At 32.6% G+C, this 14908-nt stretch overlaps 1 protein-coding gene across 3 annotated transcripts in view; it reads right to left on the bottom strand.

Annotated features, from left to right (window-relative positions):
* Positions 1-14435, bottom strand: part of Con (leucine rich repeat protein connectin) — a 123115-nt gene extending 108680 nt beyond the window's left edge. The window contains exons 1-2 of one of the 3 annotated variants that reach the window (XM_077405069.1): positions 14205-14434; positions 11341-11479 (exon numbers count right to left, since the gene is read on the bottom strand). The gene's annotated coding sequence lies outside the window, so the exon portion shown is untranslated. Of the gene's footprint in view, positions 1-11340; positions 11480-14204 lie in introns of all 3 variants that reach the window. The other 2 variants (XM_077405070.1, XM_077405068.1) reach the window with 2 other exon arrangements.
* Positions 14436-14908: the final 473 nt, after the last annotated feature.

Below are 14908 nucleotides of genomic sequence, written 5' to 3'. Positions count from 1 at the left end.
ACAAAATAATAATGACACGTGCGTGATCTATATTTTAAAAATATGTCTATTAAGATTTAATACATTTTTGATAATTAAATTTTGAGAGGTTTTAAGGACAAAATTATTTATTATTAAAATCACTTTATACTCGCAAAATCCTTGTTCTAAAAATAGTACGTTGGGCCATTAACGGGTTAAAGGTCTGGTTTTTTTTCCATACCACACGCGGTGCAGTAATATTCCATCCGGTGGCACGCCGAGTCGTTATCACCACCGGAAAATAGGAGAAAAGCGAACAACATTTTCATCAGCTCGCAGCAGCCGAATGAAAAATGGTGAGCGCGGCGAGCGCGCATGAAAATACGCGACGACGCAAATCCGATTAATATACGTCGGATCGGCGTATCGACTGCTTTTACGCGTATTCCCCTTCTTATCCCTCTACCCTTCCAACTTCCCCCCTCCCCTCTCAGCCCCTTTTTACCGTCCCCGCGTGATGTCCTATGAATCACCATTTAAAACGTCGCGTGCGCCAGCACTCCCCGAAATCATTTTTCACGTCTCTTGATTGATACAAACGCGATCTAACCACCACTTGCAGAAAACTTGAAGGAAACGGGAGAAAGGCGAAAAAGGACGCTGCGCTGAAGGGCGCGCGAATCACCCTTTATCTAGTTTTTACGCATTGCTCTTTTTCCCATTCCAAGCACCATGCACCCACCAGCCAGATTACACTGATGCCACTTTATATCCCATTTTCGTTTTACATTTTGCCACTTTTGTTACTTTACTTTTTTTTATTTTTATTTTCTCTTTGGATTACTCTTCATTTTCATTCTACTTTGCATTTGTTATTTTTGTTTATTTATAATTTATGTTTACCTCAATTTACACTATATACTTTTATATTATGAATTATTTTACATTTATTTTATTGCGTTAAAAGTGTCAGCTAATTTAACTAAGCTTTATAAAATTGTATTTATTTCTCTATGTTAAAAACTTATATATAATTATTTTAAATTAAATGAAACCGCTTTAAACAAATGTCTGAAAAGGATGCATTTTGAATGGAAATCGACAAATCGCTTTCAAATGTGATATAAATGTGCATCGCGTGAGAAAGAACTTAAACTTCAACTGACATGTCACCAATAAAATTGATAGATTGCGCCTTGCGGATAAAATTGACAAATGTCAATACGCATGTCCATTTCTATTGATTGCAATAAAATCTGCCTATACTTATACATGTCTCCTTTAATGAATCACGTACTGATGGTTACGTTACAATTTTCTGTATAAACTATTGAATATGAAATTCAATATAAAACAAATTAATCACATTTATCAAATAATTGAGGAAAATTAGACCATTTTATTTTATATTTTGTTGACAAATACAATGAATCATACTGACATTATTTCCCTCGAATGTATTGCTTATCGTTAATATAGAATCATCCATTGCAAAACTATATATTGACGCATAAAGTTATTGAATGATAAAATAAGAAGAAAAAAAAATTATTTGATATAGAATAGAAGGAAGACAGTTTGATAAAATATAGTATCGGGCAAAACCGCGAGAGCGGCAAGTCGGTTCGTACGAAAAAGAAAAATCTATGGGATTCTGCGCCCGCACCTGCGGTTTCATTGGCGGCGAACGGAGAAATATGGTTTTTAAACAAACATTTTCCTAGGTCAGCCTCTTTCCGAAACTACGAAACTCCCGTTCGCGTGTGATCGATAACGATTGATCGGAAACTACTTCACGTATATGCTCCAAAGTAAATCGTTGTGTACGTATGTCTCGATGTGGCAGAAAATATTGATAGATTTCTCTTCATAAATGTAACAGAACAAAAAGCAAGAGAGCGAGAGAGCGAGAGAGCGAGAGAGCGAGAGAGCGAGAGAGAGAGAGAGAGAGAGAGAAAGAGACAAAATCACTTTTGTTACTTATCACTTCAATACAACAATTTAAGAATGTTCAAATTTTCTAATTTTTATAATTGAATTATTTGCCAACAATTCATAATAGCTAATTTTTTATTTCTTCTATTTAATTAGCTCCATATTAGTCTACAAATATATACACTAAAAAATTATAAAAATTTGTTACATATTAATTCATATTTCAACCGTGCATATTTCTGTGAAAAATATAAATCATTATGTAACAAATTTCTGAATCAATATATATAATCAATTTTTTTAACTGAAAATAAGATAACGTATCCAAGACGAATTTTATAGAAGTTAAAGTATTTTTGTTGTCTTCTATGAATTTCTTTAAACAGGGAGCGTAGGTCAACCGTGTTTACATATTTATGAAGTTTTATTCTATACGCATAATTCACGCTATTTTTCGTATGTCAGGTGCCGTCATCGAGAAAAATGTCAGTACGTATGTATAAGAATTCTGAGCATTAATGCTCATAATCAAAATATCGAAATTCTGTAATAGTATCGGTATAATAATAAAAATCCGTGTTCTCATCGACGAGAATATTTAATTAAGCATTTAATATTAATACTTTTAAAAAGCCAATAAAATCGACGCTTCGTTTTATACAAACGTCAATTTTATTATGATATTTTTAAAAGAATAAAAATATTAAAAACGATGTGATAATATCAGCGTCAACAATGAAAAATTCTACAGTTTTTATTGCCAAAAATAGAGCTGACCGCATACGATTATCCTATCAAATATCTGATGGTCCGTTTATAATCCATTCATAATCTAAAACAAATTTTAACTTATGTATGCGGACTTCAATTTTATGCATCTTTAAAAATATCAAAATGTCTATACAATAAAATAGATATATGTATAAACAATTAAAATTTTTCCTTCTGCGCATATATATCTGACTAGAAACAATTTATTAAATATTTGAAGATATCGGCATTCAGAAACGTATATAAATATAAAATTTAACAAAAACTTTAAAAAATGTGAGCTTCAATATTCCTCATATTAAAATTGTGATCTTCACTATTAAAATTAACAAAAACTATTAAAATTAATAACAACAAAATAAATAACTGCAAAAGGATTGACTTTAATCTATGTCTTAATAATGCGTTAATAGCTTAGTATATTTAGTGTATTTAATAAATATTCGTGTTCTTGAATGACTGAAAATGGTTAACATTCAGGTTTGTTTGATCTTCGTCAACATTTGCTACACGTTGGAAAAGATGAAGCGAACCGATAATTATAACGAACGACGTGTCAAACTGCAAATTACCGGACGGGCGAGATTGTTTAAAACAATATTTCGCCAAGGTACTGTCAATAATCAACAGCCGACGGCTACTGTAAATTTGGAGCGATCGAATGCCATTATGCCATTTTCAGGATATGTATTTGTCGATGCGCGATTATTTCGTTTTACGGCGACTGCTACAATACTTTACTGTCGTGGGATTAAACGGCCATTGTTGCCGTCAGTCATAAAAATAACTAACGTGTCGCGAATGACAATGAATGAAAGCCTGATCGGCTACAATTCGATAAAATCGACGTAATTTCGAATATTTAATGGAATGGTAGCTGCCGTATCATTCAATCAAAAATTATATCCTTCATTTATCACAGAGAAATTGTTAATGATAAAATATTAATAAATTAGAAAATATTAAATTATTTGTAAATTTAATAACAAAAAATTAATACATACATATACGCTTTTATTATATTATAGTAAATTGTTTTATTATTCATTATGTTTTTGCTTAATATTACATTCTAAAGATTAAATACTTTAATAATAAATTTCAATATATATTTTTAATTAATAAATATAAAAAATAAGAAGAGCATAAATCTAAAAATTTAATAAGTAAAAATAAAACAAAACAATTTACAAAATAAAATTTTCGATGAAAGAATTTAGGGGTACGTAGCCGTACAGAAAATAAAATTTTAATAAATGATTAATTAAACTAAAGACTTGATATTAAAATTAACGAGTAACAAAGAAAGGTGCAGGGGCTTTGAGAGTCAGGCGCGTTGTGCGTGAGTTAACGTTGTATAATCTTTAATTAATAATTTAATACAAATTATAAATCGTACGTTTCGGCTCTACTTTAAGCTGTCTTCAGCGATGATAGATAAATTAAATAATCTCAAGTTCTCCGACGAACATAAGGTAAATATTTAAAAATTGTATGTACAAAGATAATATAATTTTTAAGAGAAAGTATCTGAAAAATTCTTCTAATATTCACATTCTGCGAAATATTCGGACTAGAAATGAAAATTGGGACTAACCAACAAAGAGAAATGAAATCCCTTTACCAAACCGCAAGTCCAGTGAATGTGAGATTGACAAACTGAAGTCTTGGGAAAAACATTCGTTAAATTGAATTCTATTTTTTTCAATAAAATGTAATTTGCACAAGGCGAATTTAAACCTACAATATCAAATATTGTCGATATTCAATTTTTGAATTAATAAAAGTAATAAAATTTTAGCAATTTCCGTTAAAAGAAATTCAAAATAAAACGTCTGGTACATTTAAGAATGAAATCAAATATTGTAAAAAGGAATAACGTTATATAACTGACATTATTCGCAGGAAAGTCGAGAGAAAAGTGAGAAAGATGAAGAACCAATCTGTAAATGGCTGGTGTTAAATAAAATTGTTCTCTATAATGTACATTACCAATTCAAATCAATACTATATTACGGAAGATATATATCATTTCAGAGCAATAAAATCAGCTGTGAAAAGAATTTGCGTCGTATAATGTAATGCAATGCACAGCAAAAGATAAAATAGTATGCGTGGTCTATATAGAAACATGTCTATTTTTTATCCTGGAAGTATAAAAATTAGATACGCGTATCAAAAAATCGATATATCTCGATAAATATAAATTGAATTTGTATTTAAATTGAAAGCTGCACTAGCAAATATTCATAATATAATATGTAAATTTTATATAGCGTGCTTATTATACGTAAAAAGATAAAAATCCTACATATTCAAATTTTCAAATATTGAGGTATCTATTTACTTATACTTTTACACGTATAATACATACAACTATTATAAGTATACTAATCTCATAATTCTATCCACTAATATTGTATAATAATCTTTACTCTCTTTATATTTAAAATAATTTGATTAAAACGAATAATAAAATATTAAAATGTATAGAACTTTTTATTCTTGCTGTCTCTTTTATAATGTCATACATTGTGCAAATTTCACGCTATCTCGCTGGACGCTGCCCGCGCAGTTTAAACTATGTGGGACCGAAGTCAACAACACGAAATGACAGATCCACTACCGGGGCGCGATTTTATATATTAAATCGCGGGTCGCGTCACGTCGAGCAACCGGTAATGGATTTGGATCCGCTCGTTTCAATCCAAATATTTATTCATTATGATAAATGAAAAGCGCGTCGCGCACGTTGCAGAAATCAGGCGGCGATTACGAAATAGCGCTATACATATAGACGCATCCGCGTCATCATATCGAGGGTTATCGAGAGATTTGCGTCGAATCGCGCAAGTAGATTGAACAATGGTCCGCCATTGGACTCATGACACACAAAGTTAAATGACCATTAGATATATATCTTCCGAAAGCGCGCGTGTCGGTTCGAAGTTCACAATCAATGATACAAAAGTAGGAAATAATGAGATGATGAAAAAATCAGTGATTATTTACGACGAGCGTTTCGCAGAAAGGACCGTAATAAATTGTCGTATAAAAGAGGCAAAACCGAGATTTAAAAAATGTTGAAGGTGCATTGTTACCCGACGCTTTAATATTGTAGCATGTATTTTGTATATTGCTGATCAAATGTATCGCGAAATTTAAATAATGTAATTTGGAAGTATAAATTACATAAATTAATAGCAATAAAATGATTCAAATCGTTAACAATGTTGAGATTAATACAAACATTAACATCAAATAGATTATTTGTGAAATCATTATATATTTCAAGAAATAAAATTTAAATCTGCGACGTATAAATTTTTATTCGTCGTTTAAAGATATTTTACTCTTGAAAATTAAACGAGCAATATATTACATAGCTTACTAAAGCATGCGATTAAAAATGTACATTGTGGCTGAAGTACGTCTTCTGATCTGCTATCGCTCGGCCGGCTTGATTACTGTGTCCCCTATCACAGCGGGATCGAGGGCTCGCCCGCGGAAGACATCAGCTCGTTAGGGAACGATACTCCCAACATTAATAAAGCCGCACACTCATGCCGCAAGTATTCCGAGAGTCGAGCGGCCACGTTTTAAACCTCGGATTACTCCCCTTGCTTAATAGTCCATTAATATTTTAAAAACGCTTGAGAGTAATAAAAGAATTTATACAATTTTTCCGCCGTATACATGAAATTTATTTCGACGCTGTATCTCTCCCAGGCGGGAAGAATTTATACCGAGGACTAAAGACAGAAAGAGAAAAACGAAGAGGAGGGAGTGCCGGGTGTGGAGGAAATACAGAGCGCAAAAAGCCGCCGCGATCGACTTGAGATCAGCGGATATGCAGTAAAAAAGTAATAGACTAGGGGCTGGAACGGATATAAAGCGCCAGGATAGAATCTCTCGTATATATGAGGAGAAAAACAAGTCCGGCTGGTACCGCGACCGAGAGATACATGTGAATAAAATACAGCGAGAGAAACGGAGATTAGCATATTCGTCCATTTGGAATTTCAATTATTAAAATTACGCAAACATGGATAGAATAGGAGACGGGCCAATAAGGCTCCAGTGACGAAACCGTGAAGCTTTTAATGGTATCCGCGAGATAGGATACATGAGAAATGGACTAGAGATGTATGACATCATCTCTCTGTGATCGTTAAAACTGTTATCGCTTCGCAGACAGATTGAAACGGATTGTCGTCGGGTCGACGTCGCGAAAAGCGCCAAGGAAATCATCCAGAGTGAATACAAGAGACGGCATGGACTCGACATAATTAAATTAAAGAGCGAAATTGATGAAAGAAGTACGTCACGTTCTTGCGAGCGTGAAATTATTACGGTAAGACACAATATTAGTCATATTATATCGATTCAACATTCGAAATAGTACCTGCTATATATTGAGAAAAGTTACGACCTACATTAGAATGTAAAAATAAATGTTATAATAATATTTAATGAAGTAAAACATATAAAATTTTATATTGATATATTAGTATATATATTAGTTTTTTTAGGAAAGTTAGATTGTTAGATATCACGTTCAGAAGCAGAATTCCTGAAAAAAATGAGACAGGAATTTACTCATTTGTATCATCTGCGCTCATGCACACATGTACAAGTATGCAATCAAATACACATTACACAGTTTAACAAGGAAAGAAGGAAAAAATGTTTTTAAAAATAGCTGTTCCTTGCAGTTTATTATGTTTAACACAATTTTAACTGCAGAAATACAGTAATATTTGTTTATTATAAATAATTATTGGTAATATTTTAGATATACATTATCATATTACATCACATAATATTTTTAAAAAATTTGACTTGAATTTTGAAATAAAAAGATTAAAAGTAAAAAGAGAACACAATTTTACATACTACAACGATTACATGACGCGTTTTATTACATTCAGAATTAAGTATAGTATTAAGATCAATCTTCAAGTAGAATTCTTTTCTCTTATTTTAAAAATTAAGATTAATGAAAGTTTAGAATTAATTTAATAAATGATTTTAAAAATTTAGGAAATTAAAATTAATCTCGATGATTAAATATTGGATTTATTATACCGCACAGGTTGTATATTAAGAGATACCACAAATATACCACAGAAATTGCATTCACCATTTTGTATTTGTTAAATTTTTTAATTAAAAACATTTTTTTAATCTTTTTTAATTAATCTTGAAATTGTGTGACGCAACAAAGCATTTTGAAAATTAAAAAAGTATTCATCAGCATAAGAAAGAACTACAGATGATAATGATACTCTCTTTCTTGAATTTGAAAAGAAACAAGTTTTTTTTTATTGTATTATTAATTCAGTCTTTAGTGTTATCAATATTATATTACTTAACAAAATGGATTAAGTATTTAACGAGATAAAATTGATGGATGATTGGTTTTGAATGAAGTACGAAAGAATGTTGTGATAATATACAAAAATAGATTTTAATTGAAGTAGATCGAACTAGACGACGATATCAATTGAATATGTATATGTATATATGTGAAGTGAAGAAATAAAGGAAATATACCATACATCATATGAAAGTACATGCCTCATGGATAAATCAACGTTATTCACTGTGCCATAATATCGTTTCATTAGTTTCGCGATAATATTTAGTAATATGTTTTCATTAATCTAAATAAAGGACGGTTAATATTCTACTGTATTAATAAGCAAAATGTTTTCAGTAATATATAATTTTTTTAAGCTCTTCTATATCTGATGTCAAATTTTCAAGTATTAAATTATTGATTTTAGAATGTCTATCAATTAATAGTTATTAATTTAAGATCCTCAGAAGATAGACATAATTGTAATTAAATTACATTCTTTAGGCCATAATTGATTTCTTTCTTTAAATACGTAACACATATGTAACACATTGTACAAATATATTCTAATATTCGTTAATTGTTAATAACATTTTAGATATGCATTATTATAACATATTATTTTATAACAAGGTAACATAATATATATTACATTGTTACGTAAAATTATTTACGCTACTTACATTGCAGCTTTCACAATATGTATATTTAAGTAATATCATTTAAAACCGTCTATCGTGGAGAATAGCAAAACACATAATCGCGCACGCATATAAATTCGAAAAAAAGACCTCGGTAAACTTCAAAATGCATGTCGGGTGCAGTCGCATCAAGCTCCGTGAGAAAGCATGTGCAAAGAATACAAAAGGGGGCCTCGTACACCAGAAGGGGTGGCGACATAATATTGGCAACGTAGCGTATATCCGTATAGGGCTAACGTCCTATTATACACATATACGGAGCTCTATCGTACGCATTATGTGTGACGCTGATTAGCGACATATATTCTCGCGCACCATTTAGGATTATCTCACGCGTGCTTGTGGATCTTCTTAAATATGATAAGTATATATTTTAAGCTTATTTAAGCTAAGGTCAACGTGTGCCAGAATCCCCAACCGGAATAATCAACGAACAATCGAGATAAATATCTCCCCCTTTTTTCTCATCTGGTATAGGCGGGTGTCACATAACTCACGACGTTAATTTTGTAGTGACAAGAGTCTCTAAAAAAATATAAAGCCGACTTTTTCTTTTAAGTGTCAAAAATATCGATTTAAAGTTTTCAAAATGTTCGAATCTTATTTCTTGTTATTAATTTTTTTATATGTTATAGCTTTGTGTTACAAGCAATGGAAAGAGAAAAATGTTTCGCAACTTATAAAATAAAAGTATAATAATACTTTTTAACAAGTTTTTTATTTCTAAGACAATCTGATAAAGGCAAAAAACAGAATTTAAAAAAAAATGACTAGATTCAATTTAAAAATATCAAAAATGTACAAACTATTATTCTCGAGTCTTTGAAAACTTTCAGACAAAATAAAGTATGTATTAAAATAATGAAAATATGAAGATAAAAATAATGGACAATATAATAATCAACTATAACGAAATTCTTTATACAAATATTTCAGCTTTTATAGTAACTTTATAATCGAAATAAAGTATCTCTATTATCGTCGTAGCGTCACAACCGCGTTTCGAATTCATCCGATATATTCGCTACGCTTCCATCGAATGCCGATGCAATGGCATTAACTAATATATATGCGAGAGGCCGAGAATCATACAGTCGTTTAATTTGCACGCATTGCAGCCTCTGCGCTGCGCCGGGTTGCGCTTTTGCGCGCACGGCTGATCAGAAATTGAGTGGGAATTCAGAGACGCGAGATTAGTTCTACGATCACATTCGAAGCGGATTACTATATATGTTACTCGCGCAGCCTAACCGCGATACTCGCTTTGAGACTTAAAGAACATTCAAATCGATTGATCCGATTAATAAATTACGTGATATATAATTTTTAAGATTTCTCATTTACGTCTTTTTTCAACGATAAACTTCCCGTATTTTTCAGATAATAAGCATTTTATGAACCAAATATAATTGACTCTCTATTTTTATTTTTACTTTTATTTTTTATTTTTCTGACGCAAATAATAATAAATATTATTTGATATTTTTGATAACAAAAGATCGAAATTTGTTATTTGTGTATGTTACCGACTAGTTTTATCTACTGCTATCAAAATAAGAAGAGTTTTTGAAATGTCGTATCGATGTAACATAATTTCCTTTTATTTATTTTACAGAGAGTTATACCAGAAATATTAAAAAAATAAAAAAAACATAGGATTAGTTTAATTTTATGTTAAATAGAACCGGTGCATATACAAATAACAAATCTCAAAATTGTTATAAAAAATATCAAATAGTGTTCGATGTAGAAAGATTGCAAGAAACGTTAAAATAGAGAAATAAAAACAGAAAATACAACATCTTATAATAAAAATATTATATAATTTTATCACTTCCTAAAATATATTTTGTCTTAAAATGTGAAGATAAAAGAATTTTTAAGAGAACAAAAAGTTCAAAATCACTACAAATAAATTATAATTATACCTTTCTCCACATAGCGCGATTGTCAAGAATACAATTACTGAGATATGTATATATTATCTATAGAATTTCAGACATATTTTGAGCTTCCTCATTACACCGTCACTAACGTATCAATATCCATTATATGTGAACAACGGCCATCGCGGAAATCCGATCGCTATCATCATATATTTACATCGAAGACTTGAATTTAGTTTAGTATGGGATTCCGTAATGAGATCATGTTCGATAATATGTTGCAGTATTAAAAATTTATTATGATAATTTCCCATTAATAAACCACAGAGAAATGATGATGGGGCTCAAGAATAAATCTCTCTGTTTCTCCTTATTATTCAACGTGATTTGAATAATACGTGAGAACCGATCGATAATCCACACGTAATGTCACACACGCTGAAAGCGTGTATATGTACGACATCTTGGCGTATTAATACCTGGAAAGAAACCGCGACAGCAGGGTCGTTGCACCATATGCGAATTCTTTACCCTTTCAACGGCAATGAATGCGATTATATTTGCGTCGCGCGACACGCAAAGAATCGTAGCATCGCGCGGCTTTTCTCTTTCACGTCATATATATTTAACGGCCAGAGCCTTTCCTACGGTGCGCGCGCGGCATGGGTTCTCTTTCATTATTTTTTAACCGAAAAATAAAATAGAAAAGAGTAAGGGAACGCACCCTGCATCCAACCTTCCGGGAGTGTCGGAATTCTCGGCAGGAACGGAAGAAGCTCGGGCGAGACGATCTTTCCACGTTGAAACTCGGCCGGCTTACGGCGCGGCACCGAAAGGATGAGGCTAATTCACGCTGACGAGATCTGACAAAGATATAATGCCCTTGTAGTCGCTTGATAACCCGTGGATTTTTAATGCTCAATTTTGAGCGCGCGCGGAAGTTTATTTCCGACGGTGTATATATATACTAGCGCGGTTCTCCCCCGCGAAATATTTCCTATTATTCGCTCTATTAATCTCCGTATAAAACAGTTATTACTCTTTATAACACAGAATTCCGTGTAAAACATAAGGTAATTCAAGACGCACGAAAGACACAATTGAAACAATCCATCAAGTAATCTATTTTAGAGAAATAATTTATTAGCGTATTATTTACGAGTCTTTTGTTGGAAACATTTTTGCTAGAAATAGTTCTTCAAATCAATAATTTTATTAGCGTGTTATTCTTTTTATAAGTGTATTAACAGCAAGAAATACCTCTCGGGAGAAACAATATCGAACGACTATATATACAGTATTAAGCAATAAAACAATATTTCTTAACTGTTTCAGTGCCAAGAAGCGCAATCGCGTTTCTTCCGGTTCATATTAGAAAAACTGCCAACAAGCACTATTACTTTCTTTTGTTTCATTATCCGACATATAGTTGTTCCGAGACAATTCAATTTATTAATCCCTGGCTAGATTGAGACGATTGCGGTAGAGATTGAGCGCATAAAGCGAACTTTTATATTTATAATACAATAAAATTTAACAAAAAATTTAATAGTAAAATAGAAAATAATATTTTAAAAGACAGTATTTTGTATATGTAACATGTCACTTTCTACTTTCAATTGATGCGAGTACTTGAAATGTTCGACCACCACGCAAGTTCAGAAACAAACGTGCCAAATGCAAAATATTGCAGATTTTAATCGGGAAATGTCACTCGCTGAAAACTAGTACAAAACAATGTGATAAAGGGTTGAAATATTCAGCAAAACGCTCAGAATATTTGTTCGTTTCAATCGTACTTTCAACATTTTTCGTGCACTCTTTCTTCTTTCTTCCCTCAAAGCCCTTTTTTTCCCCTTTCTCCCTGTCAAATATACAAAGGTGTTCCGGATCAACCGCGATATAAAAGATATATATCTTTTCAATTGCGGATTCCTCGACCATTGTCGAGCCGATCTTTCCCTCACGAAAATGTCGTCGACGAGTTATTTTCCGAGTTATAAGAGAAAATGAAAAGACTTCTCGTAAAATACATTTTCTCGTTGTGAAAATGTTTAATTGATCTGTATTTTACAAACACCCTTTTAACGTCGCTAAAACAAAATTTATTTATTTTTCATTCTTTCCCATTCTCCAGCACATACACGCACATTCGTTTATCATTCTTACAATTAAAAGATTAATTGAAAATCGAATAATTGTAAATGTTAAAATAACATTGTAATGATATTGAAATAGCAACTGCAGAGGCTGAGACAATCGAAAATAAAATAATTGTTAAAACAATGATGTCACATCGAATCGCAAAATTGATTTAAAATTATAATCATAACGGAAAGAAAGCGATCGACAATTTTTGGATTTTCATATCTCTGCTGAATTGTTGCTGGATATGTGTCAAAAGTGCATTAAACGTAACAAAAAACCAATCGTCAAAGTAGCTATATATATAAATAAACAGACATGTATAATATGTCATATCACATCACTGCGTACATGTATATATCGCAAAACAAAATGATTCTATTTTTAAACCTACATCGCTTTGGTAATTTATTTGAAACGTTTTTTCTCAAACGGCTGAAAAAGTGGAATTGGAATTTTTCTGCGTAACTGTGCCGGTCAAAGAATCTACTATTGAAAAAACATGCCTCAATGGTCGGACTGGCAAAAGACGCCCGTCACGGATTTTACGAAGGTACAGGGGCTCGATTGTGTATTTTTAAACAAAGTAAAAATTACAAAAGAAAATTTATTAAGGTACCTACGATTTCACCTGTCGAAATATAATAAATCTGTTCACTTTTGTATTTTTCTACTCGTTTTAAGGTGTATACAATAGACCTCCAGGTTCGGACTCTGGCTGGGGTGATATTATTCACAATAAATTCTTTACGGTGAATTAAAAGGAATGCTTATATTTATTATAGCATCAAAAGTTAAATAAATTAACAATTTAAGTACGTGGATTTACTGATCCAACAAAAAACTGTATTTTAAGACTGAAAAATAATCGGCGCGCCCGTTTACTGAGTTTTGGAAAAGGTATATAAAATTCGCACAGAAATATTACTTACTAAATAACAAAAAGCTTAGAGCCGTGACAAAATGTTCGTGACTATAACAATATACATTCTGTGTGAATATCGATACTTATTCCAACTCAGTGAATTGCGCGCCGAAAATTTATTAAGTATTATTAGACTATCAAGATAATCCAGCCCGACCGAAAATGGCATCTTCTCTAATTAATTATAAGATTCATATCGGTCTTGTTTCATCGCTAGGAACAAAATGCTGATTCTAAGAAAAACTATACATATACCAAATTTAATCACTGATACGGGAAGAGAAAGAGTGTTCGCGGCGCACAGAAGACTTGTAGTTTTGCTATACATCTTAATTTCACGTACTTAGTACTTAGAACGCGCAATTGAAACCGAGCAGAAGCAAAAGCGTCTTGGAATTCGCGATCGAGAACGCACGTATATACGGTTTCTCAGCGCAGGTCCGGGAGTCGCGCCGGTCCGGATTCGACATAAAACTCCGCACGCACCAGAGAACGAGATAAATATTCTGAAAACTCACCGGTCAATCCCGCGTCACACGGCCCGGCGTCGCAGGATCGTTCACGATCGACTTGTGTCGCACTTATGGGGTGGTCGCGTACGGGAACGCGCGCCCGATGTTCACGTAACGTAAACCGCGTAACCGCGTGCCCAAAAGAGAGATGCGCGTTCGTTCGCATCTAAAATGCAACTTAAACCGTAACCCGCGCTTTGCCACCGGCACCGGCGCGGCGACGGAACGGAGCAGGAGCACTGGCACTGGCGGCGGCAGCGATGGAGGGGGAAGGAAGGGACGCCGCCGCGTCGCGTCGCGTCGTTCCGCACTCGCCGCACCAGACGGAGCTAGTGCACTATCGGCCACAAAATGCGAGCGAATTTTAAATCCCTACGTTACCAACGAGATTGAGGGTAATATACCTGCGCGTTGAAGATCTCTGTCGCGGATAAATTCTCGGATCTGCAACGATGAAGGAAAAACTATGATAAATGACTAATTGTCGATAAGTGGGATAAGATTACATTCTAATTGAACCATAGACATATTATATCGTCTATGAATTGAACACGTATGTACAGGTACAGTATAAAAATAGGGTTGTGCGTAAAATTTCGAGATTTTACATTTACATGAGTTGTTTGCGTATTGTTTATAAGAACCATTTTCATATAGACAATATGTATACTCAATGTAAATTATTATAAATTGAATGATTAATTGATTAA

This window comes from Temnothorax americanus, unplaced genomic scaffold, assembly GCF_048541705.1.
Source record: "Temnothorax americanus isolate GAGA-0224 unplaced genomic scaffold, ASM4854170v1 Scaffold2, whole genome shotgun sequence".
NCBI classification, from domain to species: Eukaryota; Metazoa; Arthropoda; class Insecta; order Hymenoptera; family Formicidae; genus Temnothorax; species Temnothorax americanus.
The sequence above is the reverse complement of the archived record's forward strand: the minus strand, read 5'-3'. Positions and strand labels throughout refer to the sequence as shown.